Source organism: Nomia melanderi, chromosome 2, assembly GCF_051020985.1.
Source record: "Nomia melanderi isolate GNS246 chromosome 2, iyNomMela1, whole genome shotgun sequence".
Classification (NCBI taxonomy): Eukaryota; Metazoa; Arthropoda; class Insecta; order Hymenoptera; family Halictidae; genus Nomia; species Nomia melanderi.
Genome location: NC_135000.1, coordinates 20,665,232 through 20,686,447, shown reverse-complemented (window position 1 = coordinate 20,686,447; position 21,216 = coordinate 20,665,232). Strand labels below are relative to the sequence as shown.

General features: G+C 44.4%; 1 protein-coding gene across 1 annotated transcript in view; it reads right to left on the bottom strand.

Moving 5' to 3' along the window:
- PlexA (plexin A) overlaps positions 1–21,216 on the bottom strand; it is a 316,934-nt gene that overhangs the window by 244,998 nt on the left and 50,720 nt on the right. The window lies entirely within an intron of this gene.

Below are 21,216 nucleotides of genomic sequence, written 5' to 3'. Positions count from 1 at the left end.
GAAAACGATGAGTATTTCTAGTGAAAATCTTTCAAACGCAAAGGGCTGAAAGCATAAAATACATTTGTATACCTATATCATTATATTCGCGTGTTAACGCATCAGCATGCCATTATACTATCAAATCCTATCATAACCCTACGACAGCACCCTATACTATCAAACTAAATATTATCGCATTGTTACGTTATTATTATATAACGTTACGATCTACGTAATTTCTTCTGCCATATCCACCGTGCGACCGCGTACTTCGAGGCCGCTGAAAAAATGCGAATCGACGGGAGCCGGCGCTGTCGCGCAATGGTTTTAAACGCTAACCCAATTCCGTGTAGTATTGAGCAATCGAGGTAACAGCGTTTAACGGCGTTCATTCGCCGATGCTCATTTATGCTCGTTCGGTAGGTGTAGACGCGACGCAAAAGACGCCGCCCCGTCGCCCGGGCTCTTTAATTTTAATGAGAATCGGCTTAAGACGCGAAACGAGGCAAGTTTCGCGACGGCGCGGTCTCGGCTCACGCTACAGACCTTAATTCCACCGTTAAATCCGATACCGAGCTAATTCACCGATACGACCGGACTTCGTCATCCGAACGGTGTCTAGCTCCGATCGGCTAATCGAGGATCGAAAACGATTCATCTACCGGCGGGTTCGGGGAACGCATAATCCCGATTATTCCACTCCCGTAAACATCGCCTGAAGAGACGCGGCGGATTGATTCCGCGGGGCTTGGGAACCGTCGCGGGCTGTTTCGATTGTGCTCGATTTAATTCGTTCTACCTCCTAGAATGAATTGCGATCTTCCCCTTCTTTCTGCTTTGTTTTCTGTTGAACGTTATTTAACCCCTTGGTTGCGAATCGATCTAAACAGGGCATCGTGTTGGATCCGGAGAATAAAGCGAATCGAGTGGATTGTGAAATAAAGGAGCGGATATCGAAACAATAGACGATATTCGATTCTTTTTAGTGGTAAGAAAAAGGTGAAATGAAGACTTAGTAACGAGTATTTAATTTGATTGTAAGATTAGTTGATGGTGAAGTAGTATCTTGAAACGTTTTATCTTTCGTGTTCTGTAAGTTTCATCGTGCCTCTTTCCTATCGGCCTTCAGTATACTTATTTGTAATGTTCGTTTATCCGTAATATGAACATTACCTTGAAGAAAAGTAACTAAATAAATATTATATACAATATAATGTAATCATCGAAAGTAAGCCATACAAGATGACGATAACACAGTTAGAAAATTTCGGAAATCTAGAGAATTTAGACACATACGTATGGACGAAATAGAATTGTATGCATCTTTAAAAGTATGTAGAACTTTTCTCTAGTTTGTTCATCGATAACCACTAACGCTAACCCGGAACAAGGGTCAAACAACTCCCATGATCGACATCCAAGACACATAACCGTATTTCCCACAATTCTCTTATTGGAATGCCAGACAGAGGATTATATATTGCTCTCGTTCAATTTCATGAGCAGCAGCTCCTCGTTTTATGGCACAGTAGACATGCTGGATCCCGTCAGATCAAACAAAAGTATGTTTTCAATAATCGCGGAAGTAACTAGTGCTAGCAATAAACGTAACCTGGCGCGAGTTAATAGCGTTTCCAGCGCTCGGCTCCGATTGCGTCTAGCCGTTGACGGTGTACGTTAGAACACGATGAAATTAATCGATTAATTCAGCTTCCGTGGAGCCGTTGAAGCGCGAACGCGCGCGATGTAATTCGAGCGAGGCTCGAAACCGACGCGACGCGACCGATCTCTGCAGGCGGCACCCAGCACGCGCGGATTCGAGCCCGACCTTACGTTAATAATCCCAACGGTTTCTGCATCGTTACCCACTTGCTGCAATTGCGCGAGCAACGATCGCCGGATGGTGCACGATTCGTCCCACGTGATCCAAGTATTACGTCAACGTTGAAAATGCCGATGATCGCGGCTCACCGCGAGAACAATCGAGATTCCTTGGACTCCGGGAATAAGACGGTGCACGTACGACACTTGACCTTGCTGATCGTGGGTTGGGACAATGAGAATTCCGAAAGATGTCAACTTTTGTAATTATTCGAACTTTAAGGGAGACTTTGGGTGCAGATTTGAATACAAATTTGATAAGTGTGAGTGTATTATTAGGTATAGTTGGGTATACTTTAAATAATTGTTTATTTTAGAAATGATGACATTTGGCAGATGGGCATGCTATAGAAATGCACTAGACTAACGCTGTCTATTACTCACCGCTTATACTTGAGGTAAACTTAAAATAACGTATCGAGTTACAATAGAACCAACAATAATTTCCTATTCATTTTCTATTGTAATATACAATTGTTAACCCTTTATATTAAACTGTTCGAATTACTTCAGTACAAAACCAGTACCGGTACCAACCAAACTCACCACAGAACACGAGCAATATCACTTTCCCAAATTCAGAATGATCTTCGCTCAAAATCATCTCCGACCCAGCATTACCTCATCCAACAATTCCAAAGCAACACATTGCTAAGCAACATCTCCGATACACGTACAAGACACAGCAGCGCAGCAGGTTTCCTCGGCGATCGGAAACACGCGCGGAATTAAAGAGACGATAATTACCAGCCTTCTAATCGTTCTCCGCGTGTTACGCAAAGCGCGCTGCGACACGTTACACTAGTCTCGTTCGCGGTGCGCACGATCATATCGCGCGAATACGAGCCGGCAAAATCGCTACGGGCACGCCGGACGAAATGTAATCAACATACTTCGGCGGTGTAGGGTGCAAAAAGGGAGACAGCGAGACCAGAAGAGAGAAAGAGAGAGGAGGAGGAGAGAGAAAAAAATAATTCCCCTCGCGACTCCGGGGGTAGGACAGACACTGTAGGCAGGCAGCATCCCCCGCGGCTGGTATTATTCTCGCGCAACCCCAATTTTCTTGCCGATGCACCCTCCGAGGGCGGCCACAGATTTTCAATCTGCATTTCTCTTCCACCTACAGCGGCGCGCCCCCCGCCGTTATCGGCCACCCCCTCGCCCCCACCAACGTTCCCGCATCCACGCCCGAATTCCCCGTTACCGCGATACGGGAGGAAAGTGTAAATGTGCCGAAAAAAGCGGCGCATAGCAGGAAAAAAGACAAAAGACGTCGACGACCGAAAAGGGTTGGCTGCCGTACGGATGAACTCCGGTTCAACCCCCATTTGTGCGCAATCCCGATTTCCATGCGGATAAAGAATGCGAGACGGAAAAAAAGAAGAGAGGGGGGAGGGCGCGATTCGCAGACGATTGTTGCGATACAACCAGACAACAATTAAATCGTTATCGAGCCCCGTCGACACAGAACGATTCGACTGGAAATCCCACGCAATGCGAAGATTGATGCTTCATCCTCGATGGCTGATAATTAAATATTCCGTGGAATTAAACGGTCATCCTGGGGGCGAACATATGTTCGAAATCGTTTGAATTCGAGGATCTTGCGAATCAATTTCGACGACTGTTTTGTAGTTCGTCTGATCGCGCTTGAACCTAATTTTTTGAGGATCTTAATGTTTGGGTATATAAGTGTGTCTTACTTTCTTTTTTTCGTTGGGGAAGTTGCATTTAGGGGGTGCATTTCTTGAAAATGGTTTAGGGGGGAAATTTAATAATAGTAACGATGTCTAATTCAAGAAAAGGTGTTCATATTATTATTTACGGAAAAGGAATCTGTCTCTTCAATCGTATTGTGCGTTCAAATCTAAAAATTCAATTTCTAATGAAACTCACTTAAAAATATGTAAAATCTTAATTTTCATAAGAAAAGCTTGGGAACAATTAAAGATAATTAAAATATCTGTAGAATAAATGAAAAATATAAGACGGCGGATAAATAGAAGTGATTTGATGCTTTCAGATTCAGCTCGGCATTTCAACCCCCATTGTTGCACAATTTCGATTTCCGCATGAATAAGAAATACAAAAAAAGAAAAGGAAATCCATAGGAGACGATAGTCGGAAAGAACGTAAATTCGAAGCGAAAGAAGGAGGGACCGGTCTAAGAGTATATTACCGAATCTAATTTCCTTCCAAATTAAATTAGCCCGCGCGCCACGAGAAAATCAACCATAAACGTTTCCTTTCGCCCCCGCTTCTCGTGCCGTCTTCCTTTCTCTGCTTCTCTGTGCCATTCGTGAAGTAAATTTAATACGCATATTCAACGAGCTGCTCGAAACCATTCCAGAACCAATTGTTGTTCCACTCGCGAGCTTCCGTCTTCCCGGCGAAACAAGACGATGCGATTAGTTTCGAGTTCCCACAATAAAACACGGAGCCTCATTCCACGCGGAACGATATCATTTCAGTTTTATTCCTCCCGTAAACACGCCTTATTTAAGCCAAAGAAAACGAGAATGTCGAAGGGATTTTGGAATCGACGGTAGACATTATTTAACTGTTTCGATAATATTTTTGCATGTTCTGTATACTTTCATCCCCAATGAGACAATGGTCATTTAATAATTAATACCATCATAGGAACTTTGTAATTACAAACAATAATATAGATAAAATATAAATAATATAAAAATATTGTAATACATAACACCTATTATCTCGAAGATTGCGAACATGGCCAAAAATATTAACAGTGAAATGACCCCATCAGCACTAATCTGTGACAGATCCCTTGCATTAACCAGAATTCTAAATCCAGAAAGTAAAACCGGTAGTAGACTACTGAGAAACGTTTTTCCAGGAAAATTCATTAATGTAAGTACAGGATATTAAAGTAAGATTAAATGAAACTGCAGATTCCCGTTCCACCCGCACCGCAGCCTACGGGAAATAAACCTAATTATGGCATTTTTGAAAATGAATTTTTAATTAAACGAACAATCTTCCGAATCTTCGTGAAGTTAAAGTTTATAATTAGGAATTATTAAGTCAACTACGCTGAATCCCTGAACCTCAGCCGCGATAAAATCTAATTAATATATTTATATCAACGCATTATCTAGGTTAATGGCTGTAACTTTCGTGCCGCTGAAAATTCTTGAAGAACATTGTTGCTGTAATGGAAGATAAGGTAGAAAGTTTTTTCCAAAGTTACTTACTCGCGCAGCGAATCCTGTAATTTTGCGGATGGCTGATACGTTTCAAGAGGGAAGGCGAGACTTACCTGTAACAGAAAAAACGAAATATGAAAAGTTGAGACTGCAAGTAATTTATGAGTAGCTGAAAGAAATGGTGAAGACATAATCTTTCATCTTTCTTACCTGACACGTAGAACTAACGTACAAACGCGTTGCCATGGTATAAAATGTTTCCATCATGTTCAATAATGTCAACATAAAAGTACTCATAATCGAAATCCTGATTACAATTAAGCGACAATCACATGAAAGTTTCTTAAATTCTCAGTCAATATAAGAAATCGATATATTCTTATTTCATACTTATTCTATAATTTATAATGACCTAAAAGACCAAAATGCACTCGTGCTCCCTGCACCAGAAAAAAAAGTTTTACGATAAAAAGGTGTGATTTCAGGGGAAAGAGTTAATTATTCGAAATATATCTCAATGTCATAAAATCCAAAGAAAACGTTTATCTGTTCCAGTTCCCAGGACTTCAACTGCATTTAAATCCCTTAATTTCCATTTCCCGGTATCGGGAACTTCGAGATATCGTTGATAAATCAAAGCTTATCAGTAGACCGCGGATCTTCGTATAAATTTCAGGTTTTGTCGGTCATTGTTTCAGCGATTGAAATTAATTAGTGAATTTACATTTTCCACGGACAATTTCATTCTGTCTTATAAAAAGCCAGTTGTTATTTCAATCAACAAAAATATTATAACAGTATCAGCTTAACATTTGTATATTGTTCAGGTGATATTATGGTCATAGTCTTAATCCAATAGGATCAATTCCAGCATTGAACTACCGGGGAGAACTTTTTCGCAATTTTAGTAACATAATAATAAACTGTTAGCATTAAATTAATTCATACGTCGACAATACTAAAAGCATAATCAAAAACGCGAGTTCACTTTCGAGACGAATGCACCTGAATGATGTAAATGAATTAAACACATATTTCAAAATAAAAAACCCATTGAAAGTAATTAACAACTTAATGCGTGACACTCTCGCCAATACGCTATAAATTCATGAAATATGCAGTCTATTTATCAACGGAACGTTTCGATTGTAATCGTTACAATTTTTCATTCGAGTATCTCTTCTTAATAACATTTATAAACACATATAGTTCCCCTCGATTTAGTAGAACATTTTTTCACGCATAACACAAACTTATTATTAACGAAACATAATATATAACTAATCAAGTTTATATTCCTATTTTCTAAAGAATACTGCCGAAGTTAAAAAGAATACATGAAAACTAAGAAAAAAGGGAGAGTGCAAGCGCGTATTCTCAAATCCAGAAATCCCTTGGATAAAATGAGAAGATAATCAATTCCAAAAACCCTGAACAGACGAAATGGTGTTAAGAAAACGAGAGAGTGATTGAGTTACAAAAAAGACCCAAAAATTGCAGTAAGGTTAAATAACAGTAAGTCCATAAAATTGCACTCCGATTGCTCGCACCGGACATTGCAAAAAAGGAAAACGTGGTATCACTGATTCCGATAATAAAGAGTTCCGCTGTATCTCTTTGCTCCGGAACAGTTGGCGGAAGAAGAAAGCACGAGCGAGCAGCGGTGAGCGCAAATAGGTGCGCCGTAAAAGTGAAAACTGAAATAAACTCGAGGAATCCGGGCCGCGAAATTAAGACGGTCTTCCCGCGCAACGCGCCGTCGCGTGATTCGCCATTCGCGCCGCTTGATGTTTCAATTTCACGCGCGTTCGAGAAAGACCGCGTCGATTTTCTGCCCGATATCCCTGGCAGCCGCCACCGCGCCACCTCGAAGATAGCCTTTATCCGAGCAATTAGATTTCGCCGATGGGTCCATTAACTGGCCATGCTTCTCGCCGGCAACCGTTCCATGCTCCGACCACCAGCAATTCAACGGCAGAGCTTACCTGTGACGTAACGTGATCTCGATCCGCGAACGTATGATCCAGCGGTCACGGAGTACACCGTTTCGCAACGGTAATGAAACACTTAAGTGCGTTTCTTAATATTTTAATATATTCCCTCGCTAATTCGAGGTTCGATTATAGTTCTCTTTATTCCTCTTACTTGTGTCCAGTGTTCTGTGGGATACTTTTTAAGGAGAAGGCTAATTGTTGCTAGTGTGTGTGAATTAGAAGAATTGAGTGATCCGTTGAATATTGCTTGGAACCTTCTTCAAGAGCTAAGTAAAGAGTTAATAGATTATATTAGTACCTTAAGTCGTGTTTGCATGCCGCAGGCGTGACAATCTACTTTAAAAGTTGGTGAAATATAGCAAATGGGTCAAACAAAGAACAAAGTGTCCGTTAGATTGAATAGAAAATTCTAGTAGGTCATTGAGCCACACAATCTAGTAATGCCCATGTCCTGGATTCACAAGAAACAATTTTCAGCGCGTACTTCGCAGAAATATGACCAAGGAAATAAATTATTTCCACGATAAGACAAAGTTCAGCGTCATCAAAGTGAATGTTTCATTATACAAGTCCCACCAGACTAAATAACCAAGTCTCCGCGCCATTAGGCAACTCTTCAATCGAAAATCAGCGCGGCGAAAGTATTAATTTTTGAGAATACGGAACGCTGCGAGCCAAGTGTCCGCCAATCCGAGTTCAGCTTCCGCAGTAAAATTTAAACGACGTTGTTGCATCGGTCACCGTATTTCACGCCCTCCGCACGGTCTGCCGGGACTTCAGCGCGCGAATAAATATTTCCAGAAAGTACAAAGCGTGTAAGAGCTGAAATACGACTTTGCTACCTCGTCTCCGACGATGCCGGTCACTCGTAATATTTTAATTTGCGAGAAAATATTCGTGCAGTAGGGTTGGGCATAATATAATCTGATTACTTGTTAAGATTGAAGATTAGCATGTAACTCTCGATTCAATTGCGAATTTCTAGATTCCTGTAACTATTAATTACGAGTCACTGTAATCATCCCAATTTCAATTTTAAATTAATAACAACTAACGACTATAAAAGATACTTTCTTGTGAAACCAGCTATTACATTTGATCATCAATGTTGCCTTTACACTAACTAACTGCTTGACAACTATTCACATTAATAACGAGTAAATTTTCACACAGTTTGAACCCTCTACGAGTGCCATAATGGCGACTTCAAGCTTCATCATCTAAAACGAAAGGCCGACATATAGCTTTCTTATGTTCTAAAACTTAAGACTTTAATTCGTAATCCAGATTTTCATAAAAAGAATGTTCAGCGGTTCAAAAAGTTCTTGTATACAGAGTTAGAAGAATCGTGGATGTTCTCTCGCTTCAACATTTGTATCCAAGATCGAGCATCCATCGATCATTCGGAAATTTTCGGTGACTAAAACATTTGCCTATAAGACACGTTAATTTTATTACAGTGAAAGACGTATTCCTTTAGTTAGTGTAAACGCAGCGTAACGTTTGCCCGCCTCGATGATTCCCGCAGTCAGATCAGCGACCAAGCCAGCCGCGGATCGAGAAGCTCGATTAAAGTTTCCACGATAGATCGCCGCAACGCAGTGCCACGACTCTGGTTCGATCCGATAGGAATCTCGGGAAAGCGGAGACGACCGCTCTTCCTTTCCCCGGGACGACAGCGTTTTCTCTCTTTCGCGTTATCCGCCGACGATCCGCATTGATAGCCCGAACGGCGGAATAAAATTCCGCCGGCTGACACTCCGATTAAACGCGATCGCGAGATTACCGCTTGCCGGGCCGCGAATCTTCGTCGACGAAAAATATCGCTCGTTCGCGCTCCCGTTACATTTCTTCCGAGGGGCAGAATTGGGCGCGATAGTTCCGGTTTAATGGGCGAGCCGGCGTAAATAGGATGCTGGAAGGTGTCCGCGGATATTCCGTTCCACGGAATAAGCGATATTCGCCTTCGGATTGCAGGCAGACGCATAAATTCCCAAGGCTTGGCTGGAAGGGGAGATTAAGGGGTTGCAACCTTGGAAGACTAAAGGAAATGGGTGTTTTTAACATTTTCTTTTGCACCTGTGCATAAGGAGCAATGATTTTTATGGACTTTTTTAACGCTTAATCTGCGGCTAGGATCCGCGCGCGTGTTTCATCCAACGCGAGCAGCTTTTCGCGCTTTGAAACTGAATAGTGCTTCGCTATGATGTTTACTGCGCATACAATCTACACTGGATGATTTAAGGGATTGTTTTTTATTTTTGAACATCTTTCTCTTGGGAATTCGTATGCGTAAGAATGTGGATGGTAAATTATAATCATTTCGATGTTGAAGAACTCTAACATTCTGTGACTTCGGGTGACAAAAAAATATCTATATGCGATTAAAACGTCGATGAATAGTATTTATGAAGATCTTTGATCTATATCGATTACTCATAAGCGAACAAAAATATTAAAATCTCCCGTTCTCTGTGGGATTTTCAAGATTGCATGCATCCTTAAGGATCTCCGAAGGCGAGGGTCGCAAATTTTCCAGGATACTCCGGAGATCTCCGCGAGGGAGGCGACTGTTGGATTCCGGGAGGTGTCTGGGAGGCGATCGGGGACTGGTGGAGCGAAAACGGGAATAAATCAACTTTCTGAAATTGAAATTGCGCCTTCTCGGCAACGTTCCCCTCTTCTCGAACCGCATCGAGCTGATCGAATGTGTAGTAGCAAGTCTTATATTGGTCTTAGGCACGGGAATCGCGCGCTGCTTGAAATAATTGAGCGACGCGTGCAATCTGATAGCCTCTCATAATTTGAGTAATCTGGGGGAAGCGAAATTGCGATTCCGAATGAGAATAATGGTGAATTATTTCATTACTATTCTCATTGAATAATTGAATTATTCAAAAATTCTCTCATACTGCACGAACAATGGTCAATTAAAAATGTTACCTTCCATAAAAAGCTAGTAGAGCTTCAAAGTTTACCTCTACATTCTTCAATCCTTCAAGAATGATTGAATAAACTTAATACAGTTCTAAGACAGAATTTTATACTAAAACTAAAGATCACGTTACATTTCCTCGTTAAAATTATGAAACGCATGGCAATCGTACGCCCCTGAAATTCCATCGCTAAAACATGAAATTCAACGCGTTCTCAAAATGGATCGCCACGTTATTGATCCGCAGGCGTGGAGCAGCATAAATTCCCGACTCCACGAGTCCCCCACACTCTCGATCTCGCACTCTCTCCTCCCATCTCACGGCTAATCGGCAGGTGAATTTCCTGGATCGCGAAAGCGAAAGCGAGCGTTGGAGATCGTCCGAGCGCGTTAACCACGTTCCGTGAGAACCGCGCGACACAATCGGCCTTTGTGCGTCCGTGGATCGAATCGGAGAGACGATTCCGTTAGGAGAGAGGCGGACCGACGCGACCGGCCGGGTAAGATCGGGGGTAGAAGACGGGCAACGGAGCGGTTCGATGGAAATGCAGCTCGCACTCGCGTCATCGAACACAGTAGCGTATTCCCAAGGGCAAGAGAAAGCTGTTCTCCTGCTAGCAGTAACCCAGTTAGAAACGGCGCGGTTATCCGCGCGTATCTCGCCTGTGTATCTCCACGCTGCGAAGCGAGCACTCAACCGGAAGTCCTGCTAACCGTCCTCTCTCCCCTCTCCTCTCTTATCACGCTGCCCTCCGGAAAGGAGCTCGAAGACCCGCCGACTACGAGCAGGACAACGACCACTCGACGAGAATCGCCGGGGCAACATGCCAGCGTACCGCGAACGAGCGATTATTCGGGCCTAGCCCGGCCCCGACTCGACCCGACCCGCCACGGCCCAGCGAGAACAACCCGGCGAGAACGTTCCTCGTTATTCCGGGAAATGAGGGAAAAACGAGCAACGGGAAGATGCATCTCATGCAAATTGACCGAGATTCGCAGACCTGTGAACGCCGCTTCGCTGGCTCGCGCTCGCGTCTGCGAGCGACGCAGGTATATCTGTCGGATGATGGTGTTGCGAGTGTGAGTCCTGTGTGAAATTGTACGAACTATTTTGACGGTAGAAATAAAACAATTAGGAAATGGTAATTCGGCGATCTTCAGGTTAAATGGAAATAATGAGGAGATTATGGTCATAGTAGACTAGATTGATTAATAGATTTAGTTTTCCTCATTTGGTGACCTTCTGGAGAGTGTTCCGAAGAATCTTTGACCTAAGGATACCATCAGTTCTAAGCTTTCGGTTCTCACAAATTTTTAAGAGATTGATGGTCTAATTTTAAGACTTGGACTCTACAAGCTGAACCACTTGGGGATTATTAAAAGTCTTTTTCTTTCCCTTAGGTTACGTACTAAGCTCGCTAAGTGTAAACAAAACTGAAGAGCACTACTGGATGTCACACTTTATTCGGTTTTCCATCGTAAACCTTGGATATTACGACGATCCTCAAACTTGCGATGAATTATTGCTAGTCCTCATAGCGATGTACAATTTATCAGGCCAAATATTTTTGGAAGTTTTCCGCGTGATTAATAGGTGCCGATAAAATCCGTCGCTGTTTGCCCGATGAATTTTATTTTCGGCCGCTCGTTATTTCCGCGTGTGCGGAATAAGGTCAGAAAACGATTGCGTAACGGGAGGCCGTGAAATCGATAACCATGGGCCGAGAATAAATTGGCTTATCGGTGTCGCGGATAAACAGCGAAATTATTCAGTGTCATCTCACGCAACCAGCGGAGCCAATATCCGGCAGCTTCGTCGATTTCGCTGGTTCTCTTTTGCGTTCTCTTCCAATCGATTCCCCGGAAGAAGCGGCACGCGTTGGATATTATTTATTGCACCGCCGAAAGAAAACTGGGTTCTCGTCGTGTACTTTCCAGCCAATCTATCCGTCAACGAGATCGCTGCTTCTGTGGCGTATCAATTCCAGTTCCTCGCGTTACCACATTGAACTACAGCGAAGCTGAGTAATTTTTTTTCTTTTCTCTTTGTTACGTTTCTCAATAGTTGCACTTTTTCTCGAATGATACATTTTAAAAAATGTAAAAAATGTCTGTGCACAATATTAGCGTGCATATTAAGTAACAGGCACGTCGATTTCCTTTTACACGATAACGCGTAAGCTCTAATATCATCTTTTAATTAGGAAATTGAATTTTCAAACCCACGCCTAAGAAATACTCGTTTCTTATTTAAGGAAAACTACCTGCTGGTTCGTTCGAAACTGACAAGATCGGAACTAATTTTCAGTTAATTGAGAAACCTTAATGCACTCGCGAAGTCCGTGTAGTTTTACCGCGATCGGTGTTCTCTCGCCCCAAATAATACTCTATCGGTTTTTCATTCTCCTCCGTTTCCTCCAACACGGAAGTGTTCGTGGCTATTTCAATTTAACCAGATCCAACAAGGAAGTTCCAAGACAATTTTCAATTAACCCGGGAATTCTACGTTGCTTTACAACAGTGCGTATTTCTTTTTCAATAATAATCGATCGATTCTTCAACCCTCGATTCCTTGTAATAAAAATAATCCTCGATCGATTTAATAATCGATCCCAGTCAACCGAATCAAAAGCAACTTTCAAATTTTCGTAAGGTTTGCAAAATCTTCAACCTTCGAACCGTGAAAAATAATAATCCAGTGATTTTCTACCCTCAATGTGATAAAAATAATCCTCCAAAACCAAGTGGACCAGATTAAAGTCAACTTTCGAATTTGCGAAAGTTCTTCAAAATCTGCAACCCTTGGACCATGAAAAATTTACGCATCCCCGCAGAACGTAGTTTTCATCCACGTTCTAAATTCTTTGGAAAATAATAATCCAGCGATTTTCCACCTCCAATTCCTTTCGCCTAGCCCGTCCCTCAGCCATCGCCGCCCTCGGTCGGATTATCGGGCGCGGGACAGAATTCACGGTTCGGCTCCCACGAACCCTGCGCGTCCAGTTTTCCGTTCGACACCTTGCGCTTCGCCGGTCAGACCACCGGCAGGCTTATACAAATGCAAATCCATTAAGCTCGCGACTAAGCTTAGGCTTTTATCGAAAAACCTCTGCGCCCCCTCGAAGAACAAACCGAACCGCCGCGTTGCGGCTGGACTTCTATTTCGTTTTCGCAGCCAAACCAAGCCCCCCGGAGAATTAACGGCGCCCGGTTCGAGTGTTTTTAATCCCGCCGGAAATTTCGACCACCTCGAACCCGTCTGGGCAACGCATGCAAATGCGGCGACGGCACTCGGATTGACGATCGATGAAACCTACCGCCCAAGCTTGTTCGATCCTTGTTTTACCTCGCTCTGTAGATCGTTTAGGGGATCGCCCGTGTAAATTGCGTCGCGGTAGCTGCGTCGTTTGACTTAACACGCTTCGACAAATGTTTTCTTCTTTCTGCTTTTTTTGGAGTCCGGTAAACTGATTTGCGGTTTGAGGTGACGAGAGAGTCGCGAACGTTGACGACAAATTTCAAGCGATCCTGAAGTAGAGTTTTAGATAGAAGTATAGTTCCTTTCGGATTTTTTGTTGGATAAGAAATCTGAGCGAAACACTCTAAATGTGTTTGGATTTAAAAATAGAGAAATAGTAAATGGTACAATAGTGAAAATATTTGGAAGTGTTCGATCTATTTTTTAAAGATCCTACCGTTTCAGTGAAGCATATTCTACCTGTGTATCCTTCTACTTGCTTCCATTGCGAAAGATACTTCAGTAAATCGATAATAATTATCGCTAAAAAAGAAACGCAGAATCTCATAGCGGCAAATTACGTTTCCATCGAATCTGCATTCATTCTCCACTTCCGAGAAAACACTCCCCGGATCATCGATCCCTCCACGCTCATTAAACTCAAAAAACCGGCGCGTACGCACGCAAAACGACTAACGAGATAATACCGTGCCACAAAGGAACACATTCGTACCCAGCGAAACGCATCGAACCCACCGTACCTGAACAAAAACCGCAAACGCGGTCCGGCCGACGTCATTGGCACGGATCAGCGATCTCCGGCGCGAACGATAAACTTTTTTAATAATGTGATAGCGGATAGCGGCCAGGGTGGAAACGTAATCACGCCTACAAAGCGTTCATCGGGATTCACGGAACGGGGCGGCCGCCCGTTATCGCGGCTTTCGACGCTTGTTTTACAGTTTGCACGGCCGCGCGGCGGCGGCGGACCTGTAGAAAGGAGGATTGAAAAGCGGCGGTGGAAAAGCGAAGAGAGGAAAACAGAGGGAGAAAGAGGGAGAGAGAGAGAAACTGGAGGCGGGGGCGAAGCCAGAAATCTCACAAAGCAGAGCCTGTATGAAGTTTCGAAAACGAATTTCGTGGCTGAACGGTCGACCACGTAATTACAGTTTTTGACGTTTAGGTTTGACGGTCGAATTAAACGCGGCCCGCCGACGTTGTCGTCGTCGCCGTCGACGCTAACATCGATTTTATCGCTGCGCTCACGTACACATACAACACCCCCTCGCCATTCCATTGGCAACAGTTACGACTTTGCGTCTATTAATGAGAACGAACGAGTACAATGGCCGATGTAACGTTTTCGATATCATTCGACGTCGGGCATCGATAATGAAATAAATCGCGGTAATCCGTATCGAGCGACCGTCGACCGGTCTCGCCCTGAAAAAACCATCCGTAACTGGAAACACAAGGTAAAAAGAGGGATGGAATTTCCTTTCGATAACAATTTCCTCGATCCACCCCTCCTCCTGGCGCGCGATTCGTGGAAACGATGCAATTACAAGCAATCTTCGTTTCGCGTGACGATTCCGCCGATACGTTCATATTGATTCGTATGGGGGCGGCGGCGGCGCGTCAACCCGGCCGCCCACCCCCGCTCGCATCGCCGTTTAAAACGAAACGCACGAACGCTGCACCCTCGCCGCGGGAACGCGCGACGGAAGACCGCTCGACGGCGCAGGCTCGCGGGAGAACGCTCGAATTTCGCGGAACGCGGCTATTTTTCCGCGGCCCTGGAAAATTGAAGTTTCGTGTTCTCCGCCGCGCACATCCGATACTCGAGTTAACGGTAACGAGCACCGGAATCGCTCGAAATCGTTATTCCATAACTCGCGAGCGGAGGCCGGCCCACTCGGATATCCTCGCGAAAATATTTTGCCGGTACAGTCCACTCGTCCGAAATATAGTCCGCCGGATACGCAGCCTCTCTTTCACGTGTTCCTCTCTGTCTTCGTTTTTTCTCCCGTTCCCCTTTATTTTGTCCGTTAATTTCTTCCGCGGTGAAAGAAACTCGACGCTACCAAAAGTGGGGGCGTGCCACGGCGACCCCGGCTAGATGCAAAACTTTTGAAATTGAGCGGAACGGGGCCAGGCTACCTTCCCCGCACCGACTGCGCATCTCTCGCCGACGACACGCGCGTATAAAACGACCGTTGGCTCGTCTTGCTACCTCGTTCACTTGCTTCCTAGCTTTTTCGCTGGTCTTCTCTCCCATTCTCTCTTCCAGCGTTGCTCTGAGTTCTTATACCTTCTATTTGCACCGCTTGCTCGCTCGTTCACCTGCTTCTAGTTTCCTCTCTCTTCCAGCGTTTCTTCGAGTTCTGGTACCATCGGCTCGTCTTTCTCTACACTTGCTTTCTCTTCCAACGTTTTTCCGAATTCTATCATCCATCTGCTCGCTAGGTTGCCCGTTCATATTTCCTTTCATCCAACGCTTCTCTAAGTTCTATTACATGCCAGAAAAACTTCGACAGGCCCTTAAATAAAAATTTCAACGCAGGGAACGTTTTTGTAAAATAATTTTCTTTATTTGATACCATCGGCAAACATAATCCCAATTTCAAATTGCTAATACCAATTTGATCCTTTAAATTACTGAAACACTGATCGAAATCTAATATCAATTCACTCCTAACGAGAATCACGAACTTTTTTCGGTACCTGTCATTTACTCGTCTTGCCCGTTCGTTCGCTTGCTCACTAACTTTCCCGCTTCATTCCTCTCTCTCTTCCAGCAGTCCACCGAGTTCTTCCATTTCCTATCTCTTCGTCTCCCTCCACAGCTTTGTTTCCGCGAGACCCGCCCCTGCTTCCCCGTGTATCCGACCGTCGTCCGTCATTATCGTGTCGCGCTTCCGAGTCGAATCCACCGTAACAACCGTGCTCCCTTTTGTCGCGTTATCGTGTCCCGCAAATTCCCTCGGCTTCTTCAGAGACATTTACCTTCCTCCTTTGAGCCGCATCTACCGGCGAGAAGCGGCGACGGTGTCTCGCGAACGAGCGAGCGCACGCAGGCCGCCGGGGTTTCGTGTAACCGACTCGCGAAAAATCAGCGGCGTTCCGCCGCGTCGCGGCCCGGCCGCGCGCGAGCTCCTTTCTTTGAGACGGCCATAGAAAGTCGAGAACTTTTTAATTAGTGTACCTCATTAGCACGCCTGTATTTCGCGGAATATAAATCCACCGACCGCCCCCGTCGCTCCTTCAACCAGGTTTTTTTTTCTTCGCCCGCGCCCGACCGTTCCCAGTTTCTCCTTTCTTTTAATTCTTCTCGTTCTTTCACGCTCTGGATATGCCACGCGCGCGGGCGCGTGCGTCGCGACTTCGTGCGCGCTTGTATCCTTTCGCGTACGGCTGTCGTTTATCCACCGCGGCGGACTAATGGCGGCCAAGGATGCTGTTCGGCGGATGGTATTGGTGAACTGGCGCACGGAATTCAATGTGGCACGAGAAATGTTGATGTAACGTGCGTTAACATTGATACTGGGATTACGAGCCGGGTTTAAATGACCCATTTCCATTTGTTTCGTTTTAAAGGCACTACCGTCGCGGAACTCTTTTTATAATCAACGATGTTCGATGGAAAAACAAAACTGCCGCGTGTCTTAATTAAAAATTAATACTCGGAATGTAGAGCAGCAACAGTGACTCGCTCCTGATGCCTTTGAAGAATCACAAGAGCGCATTTATCGAGATTCAGCTCAACTTTAATTACAGCATCCACGGTTGAGAGTAAAGAAATTAATTCCATAATTTCCGCGCAAGAGCAGCTTTACGCTTTCTGTTACTGTAGCTGTAGAAGTAGTTCCGATTATTAATTCTAGAACTGTGAAACGGATATAAACCATTTCAAATTTCTTGTTCCGGAGTTAGTCGTGGAACACGGACGATTTTCTAAAATATTATTAAATGAATTCATTAGTAATAAATAGATAATCCAAATCGAACTCGGTCACTTTGCTCTTGTTCTATGTAAGAAAATGGAAACCATTCGGTTTGATTGCTCAATAATTGTGTCGTTAAAAAGGCTTCAGCTCGCGAAGTTGTCCGACCGGGCGTCCCGCGAAGCGACAGAATAGGGTCGCCTGTATCGGCCGATAGGGGCCGGGATTATGCAAGTGCATCTCGGTCGAACCACGGCGATGCATTTAGCCCGGACTTTTGAAAAGCGCGCGTGAGGCATCGACGGCTGCGGTTCGTTATGTCACGTTGGTAGCATTCCGACCGGGCCTGGCCGTGTCGGGTTATTGTCTCACGGTGTCAGGGGAGAATGCGCCGCGAGAAATTGCATCGGTGAAAAGGGCGGTGGTTCGGCATCCGCGTACCGCCAGGAATTTTTCCTCCCTTTTCTTTTCGCTTTGGTTCGGTTCGGTTCTACTCGGTTTACCCTTCTTTTTTCTCCCCCGACCGCGACGCGCCTCGTTTTTGTCTTTCTGTTGCTTGAAATGCGTCGGAATTGCACCCGCTGAAATGATGCGCCGGATAACGGCTCGTATCGGAAAGTGGCTGTCGTTTACTTTTCGGTTCTACCGGCTGATTCGAGAGAATTAGACATTCCTGCATAATTTTTGGAAAGGAAGCTGGTCGTTGGAAAATTTTATGAGCATTTGGTTCAGTACTTTGATAGATCCTGTTTCAAATCTTTATGAGATGTTAAAACAATTAGACATCGTAGGTTTAGTTACAATAAATCAAGAAAGTGTTTATTAAACTGGAGAATTCAAGAAAATATTTATTGTACTTTTAACCGGCCGAAACCTTTCACAGGAATATAACAGATGCTAACGAAAATACGAACATAAGAAAATCAGCTCAACTGTAAAAATAACACAGAATACATCCACGGCCACACAACTCGTCGTACAAAGCTGCTCGCGCGTCGTCCCATATAAACCCTCCAGTCTTACCTAATTTCTGAAGCATAAAACTTATGCCTCTCCAACAGCGCGTTAAATATAGAAGTATTAATTACATCCACGATATAAACGTCCGACAGAAGACCTGCGGTATCTTATTCAGATTAAATGATATACAATGCGCAGCAAACGGTCGAGCCATTAATAAAGATGAACGGTCGCGTTACGGATAAGACAATTATTTAACGAGAAAAATGAGTCTCTGCCTTGATTCTGATTCATGAACAACATAACATGCCACTAAAATTCATCAGCTTGCCCTTTTGTTCTATGTCTTTCACGTAACTCTCAAACTAGTTTCCTATGCGACGCTCCCGGCATAAATAACGACGATCGGCCGATTTGTAGCGTATAATAATTGCCGATAACCTAGCCGGAGTGCGCGCGCGAGCTGAAAAAACGACGAGCAGGCGTCCGTAATTACGGCGTCGTACACAGTGTATCGCCTCGGGCGACAAGGCAGCGTGTGCCGCGCGAAAAAAACAGACAAAACGAAGCGAACATAAGAAAATAGAACGAAAAACGAGGGAGGGATAGGGGGGAATCGAAAAACCGGCACGTAGAATTAAATAACTCGCTTAGGAGAAACATTATGGGCGACACAGCGCCGCCGCCGCCGTCTTTTTGCCGCTCAATAGTCACGCGAAGACCGATTTGCTCGTTAGACACGGTCGCTTCGTTAAAAATCCCAGTAATCGTCCTTTTCAGCTCAGACCGGTGGCTCCTTCGCAATTAATTGCACGTCAGGAGGATCGATCTATCGGCTCGTCCCCCGCGGAGTCCGCGACAAAGAAGCCACGCGGAATGCAGATTAAAATTCTTTGACCCCGCCGCGAGAGAAGACCCGCGGGCAAGGTCGCGACGAAAACTTTGAACGCAACAAAAATTCTGCTGTGAGTTGCATTGTGTTCATATTATTGTTTGAGGACTCGATTCGCGCTTTTAATTCGATGGTAACATTGATTTCTGATAGAATATCGTGTTTGAATCGTGAAGGAAACTTTGAACCGAACTTGACAGATCCAAGTGTTGTTCATTTATTTTTAGCGTGGATGAAATTTTATTCGTCGATTATCAATCTTTAACCTTAAATTATAGATACGGTATAAGTATCAGATTCGCTTTTTTTTCTACTGAACTGTTACCGATGAAGTAGTTTAATTGAGCCCGTTGTGAAGGGAGTCATAAGGCAAGGAGTCAGGTATTTGTATGATATTATGATATCCAGGATAGATAAAAAATAAAAAGTTTCGGAAAAATGTAGAGGAATTGAGTTTTCTTGTCGAACAAGCCATGACAAGTTAATATCAGTCAATTTTATGATTTTTAAAATAGGGGATCGCTGGATATCAGTGACAGGGACAAGCAAAATTATCGTGTATCCGCCCAAAGAAAAGTGAGAAGTAAGGAATTATAAACCGCAATACGTCAGCACTTCTTAGAGGATCTAACCTTCACTTTCTCTGATCCAAAAAATCATTTCCCACGCCGCACGACTGCACATCACCGCGGCAAGCGACGATTACGCTCCGCGGACCGATATCGCGAACTTAATCTCCATAAATTATAAAGGAACAAGAAGAACTCCCGGTATCGAATTTCAATCGGGCTTTAATCATGTTTTACGCCCGGCTTCGTGACGCGATTTTTACTCCTTGGAAATCCTGCCCGGTGATTGGACTCGATGATCGGAATCGCTGCCTCCTGCAAACGAGAAAAAGACCACGGAGAAACGAGGAAAATGCGCGATAAGGACTCGATAACCTGTACTTAGATCGTCGGCAATCGTCAGATCGACGAATAAAACTGTTTTTCACCTAATAAAACCGTGTTTACTCGATTACAGCTAGGATAGTCTAAGAAAATAGAAGTATCCCATGCAACATCCGGAATCGAGAGTATTTGAGAACTAGAGCGGAAATCTTTCTTCCGGCCTAGTTCGCAGAAACCAAACTGAAAGAATTTGTTTACTGCTCCAAGATTTCTCGTATTCATCGCTTAAATGCACGCCTCTTCCTAAACTAATAAAATAATGAAAAACAACGGATGTTCACATAAAAAGCAAATAAGAAGGTGATCAAAGAAACACACGTCACGTTCTAAGACAGTCAAATGCTTGTTCTACGTGTTTTCTATAAGTTTAGTGGATTCTATACGTTTAGTCTCGAATCCCCCAGAATTCGCCGATACGCGGAAACAAAACTATCCATCGAATCGAAACTAGAACCGTCACTTACATCTCCTCGCGCGCGAAAAAAAAAGAAAGGACCAATCGAAAAAAGAGAAACACCTCGCGCAATCTCCGCACGCGGCAGAGGAGATCGCGACCTTCTTTTTTTATTATTATTCGCGGTTCGAAACTTTTTAATTGCGAGGCTCTCTCGAGTCGAAGCGGGGCCATCCAATTTGCGCGAATGGGATTTTCCTCGAACGTGACGCACTCGTCCATCCCCTTTCCCTCCCCGTGAGCCTCCGCCGCCCCCGTTCGAGGCTTCGCGCGCCGTTCTACCCCTTTCCTTCCTTCCTTCCGCCGTGTACAGTCCCATTCCGGCCGTTTCCGCGATTCTTTTGTGACGCAAAAATTGAATCGGAACTACACAGACGAGGGGCTCTCGCACGCCCACGCGCGCGCGCGCGCGTCGTCCACGTTTTATGCGCACCCAGACGACCCCTGCCCCAGCCGGACCAGCAGCGCCCTCGCGCGCGCACACCCATTGTCTACTTTCCACCCCACGTCCAACCGAATTCCCTTTCTCTGCCGTCCAGTTTTCCAGGTTAGCTACAGCTTCATTGTCCGGCAGCTTTTGCACATGCCAGCGGCAGAGGTTACGGGGCTGCGACCCCCGGGATACAAACTACCCCTCTTTGCCACCCTCGTCTGTCTTCGACGGTGTCGCCGGAATAATGACAGTGCAGTCGGAAAAGGAGAAACAATCAGTTATATTTTAATCAATTAACTCTACACGTACCGGCATTTTAGCTACCGATCGTATTTCTGCGAAAGGAATATAGATTGTTGATCTAATGCGGAACCGGC